The following is a 4211-nucleotide window of genomic DNA, read 5'->3' on the forward strand; positions in this document are numbered from 1 at the left end:
CGAGCTCATCTCGGGATTACCGGGTAAGAGGACTTTGCCACACGCATGTCTTCCACGTTGACAATGCACAAATAATAATAAAAAAAAATATATCAAAGCCAAAATTTGGTTAAACATTTGCTCTGCAGACTGACATTTTTAAAATATTGGTTGAATTTTTTTACATCTCTTACAAGAGGGCAAGTCACAATATAGGACTCTCCCAGTATTGAATTACAGTTCTTAAAGCAATGTGAAATTGTGCTGGCTATACAACTGGGTCAGACCTTCTCCAAAGCAGCTGGTCTTGTGGGATGTTACTGGCTTGTAGTAGCTAGTACCAAAAAAGGACAGCTATTGGACTAGTGACACAAAACGGCTACTGTAGCACAAACTTTTGAGAAAAAAAAATCTGTGTGGGCTATAATCAAAAGGTATCCAAACACAAAAAGCCTATGTGAGCAATAGAAGAAATTCTCTCAATCTGATTAATCAAATTGAGCCTTCTGATGGCTTGTGCATGTGTGTTGTTTATTTGGGGACAATATGGCACCAGGATGCGCTACAGGATGACGGCAAGTCAGCATCAATGTTCTGATAGGAAACACTGAGTCCTGGGATACATGTTAATGTTTGACATGTACATCCTATCTAAACACTGTGTCAAATTAAGTACACCTTTTAATGACACCAATATTTCCTAATGAATTCAATTTGTTTCATTTAAAAAGGAATACATTTCCCTTATAAAAAACATTACTTATACTGTAGTAATTTTTATGCTTATTGTATAAAAAGGGGTAACTAGAAAAAAAGGGGTAAAAAAAAGGGGTAAAAAAAAAAAAACTACTTTTTTACTCAATGCCACTGTCTCTAATCCATACAACATCGCAGGTCTCACCACAATCCTATAAACTTTCCCTTCCATTCTTGCAGATACCCTACTATCACAAATCACTCCTGTCACTCTTCTCCACCCACTCCACCCTGCCTGCACTCTTTTCTTTACTTCTCTAACACACTCTACATTACTTTGCACTGTTGACCCCAGGTACCTGAACTCCTCCACCTTCTCCACCTCTTCTCCCTGCAACCGCATCACTCCACTGCCCTCCCTCTCATTCACACACATGTACTCTGTCTTACTCCTACTGACTTTCATTCCCCTTCTCTCAAGCGCATATCTCCACCTCTCCAGGCTCTTCTCAACCTGCTCTCTACTCTCACCACAAATCACAATATCATCTGCAAACATCATAGTCCAGGGAGACTCCTGTCTGACCTCGTCCGTCAACCTGTCCATCACCACTGCAAACAGGAAAGGGCTCAGGGCCGATCCTTGATGCAGTCCAACCTTCACCCTGAACCAGTCTGTCGTACCTACTGCACACTTCACTGCCGTCACACTGTCCTCATACATGTCCTGCACCACCCTCACATACTTCTCTGACACACCTGACTTCCTCATACAATACCACAACTCCTCTCTCGGCACCCTGTCGTACGCTTTCTCTAAATCCACAAATACACAATGCAGCTCCTTCTGTCCTTCTCTATACTTCTCCATCAACATCCTCAAAGCAAATAAGGCATCTGTGGTGCTCTTCCTCGGCATGAAACCATACTGTTGCTCACAGATGGTCACCTCTTCTCACAGCCTGGCTTCCACTACTCTTTCCCATAACTTCATGGTGTGACTGATCAACTTAATTCCCCTGTAGTTACTGCAGGTCTGCACATCTCCCTTATGTTTAAAGATCGGTACCAGCACACTCCTTCTCCATTCCTCAGGCATCCTCTCCCCTTCCAGAATCCTGTTAAACAATCTGGTTAAAAACTCCACTGCCATCTCTCCTAAACATCTCCACGCTTCTACCGGTATGTCATCTGGTCCAACCGACTTTCCATTCTTCATCCTCTTAATTGCTGCTCTCACTTCCTCCTTACTAATCCTATCTACATCCTGCTTCACCAACTCCACATCCTCCAACCTTCTCTCTCTCTGATTTTCCTCATTCATCAGCTGCTCAAAATACTCCCTCCATCTTCTCAACACACTCTTCTCATTAGTCAACACATTTCCCTCTCCATCCTTTATTGCTCTAACTTGCAGTACATCCTTCCCAGCTCGGTCCCTCTGCCTGGCCAATCGGTACAAATCCTTTTCTCCTTCCTTAGTGTCCAACCTCTTATACAGCTCCTCATATGCCTTTTCCTTGGCTTTCGCCACATCCCTTTTTACCTGCTGCCGCATCTCCTTGTACTCCTGCCTACTTTTCTCATCACTCTGTCGATCCCACTTCTGTTTTGCCAACCTCTTTCCCCTAATGCTCTCCCGCACTTCCTCATTCCACCACCACGTCTCCTTGTCTTGCTTTCTATTTCCAGATGTCACACCAAGTACTTTTCTAGCTGCCTCCCTCATCGCTCCTGCAGTAGTTGCCCAATCATCCAACCTCTTCACCACCACCAAGCCCCTGTCTGACCTCATCCCTGAACCTCACACTACACTCTTCCTCCTTCAGTTTCCACCATCTTATTCTTCTTTCAAACCTTACTTTCCTCCTCTTCTTCTTCGCCTCCAAAACCATCCTACAGACCACCATCCGATGCTGTCTAGCTACACTGACCCCCGCCAACACCTTACAGTCTCCAATCTCCTTCAGGTTGCATCTCCTACACAGAACATAATCCACCTGTGTGCACCTTCCTCCACTCTTATACGTCACCCTATGATCCTCCTTCTTCTTAAAATACGTGTTCACCACTGCCATTTCCATCCTTTTAGCAAAATCTACCACCATCTGCCCTTCCACATTCCTCTCCTTGAAACCATACCTACCCATCACCTCCTCATCACCTCTGTTCCCTTCACCTACATGCCCATTAAAGTCTGCCCCAATCACTAAGAGTGCACTGGCTTGTGCCCCCCTAATGGCTGGGTTTTATATATATATATATATATATATATATATATATATATATATATATATATATATACATACACATACATACATAAATACATAAATACATACACACACACACACACACACACACACACACACACACACACACACACACATCTAAATGTTTTAGTAAGTTAGTTCAAAATGCAGCTTCCTTACAGAACCAGGAATATTATCACATGTAACACACCTGTCTAATTCAGTCTACATTGGCTCCCAATTAAATCTTGCATCGATTATAAAATACTACTGAATAGTCTCACTGTCAGGCTGATGGACAGGACGCAGAAGCGGAAATAACTCAATCATGGTTTATTCGGTCAGTTCGACAAAGAAACACTCACAGTCGCCGTGGCAAGAAAACAAACAAAGAATATCCGCTCGAGACGAGTAATCCAAAACGAAACTTAGAGTCCGAAAACTAAAGTAAACTGCAATGGCAAAGAGTAATCCGCACATGGACACAGAGTCTGGAAACAGAACCAGCGGGCAGGCTGGCGGTCGCGGGAACAGGAGATGACCAGCATGACAATTCAAGAACCGACAGCCTGTGACTCGAGAGCGTGAGTTTATATAGTCTAGTCCTTAACGAGCCACAGCTGTCGGTGATCCTGGCAGGCAAAGTATAACGAGGAACCATGACAGCTACTGAGGGGGGCGTGGCAGGGTGAATCTCTGACAGCAACCGAGGGAGGCGTGGCAGGGGAATCCCTGACAGTACCCCCCCCCCTCCAGGGGCAGCACCTGACGCCCCAAAACCCACAAACGCCAGGCGGGCCGGGGCACTCTGAGGAAGGCCTCTCCAACCGACCCGGGACAAAGGAGGCCCCGTGAGCATCGCAGCAGAACAGGGGAAGATCGGAAGGGGTCCAAGGCAAAGCATCGTCCTCGGTCGGGATCAGGAGCGGGTCAGCGGCCTTCGAAAAGACCAGAACCAGAGCATGATCCCTGGCTGGAGAGCTTTGCCGTCGTCAGAGGGACCTGCGCCCTCCGGGGGACCCGGGGGCGAGCCGTCAACCTGTGGAGGACCCGGGGGCGAGCCCCCTTGTCATCCCCTTCGTCGTCCCCTTCGCGGCCAGGCGGCGGTACGACGTCCCCTTCGCGGCCAGGCGGCGGCACGACGACCCCTTCGCGGCCAGGCGGCGGTACGAAGTCCTTATCACGGCCTTTGAACGCTCTCTTGGGGACTCTGGAACGGGGCTGAGCTCTCTTGGGAACTCTGGAACGGGGCTGATCTCTTTCGGTGACTCTGGAACGGGGCTGAGC

Source organism: Silurus aristotelis (assembly GCF_946808225.1).
Source record: "Silurus aristotelis genome assembly, chromosome: 22".
NCBI lineage: Eukaryota > Metazoa > Chordata > Actinopteri > Siluriformes > Siluridae > Silurus > Silurus aristotelis.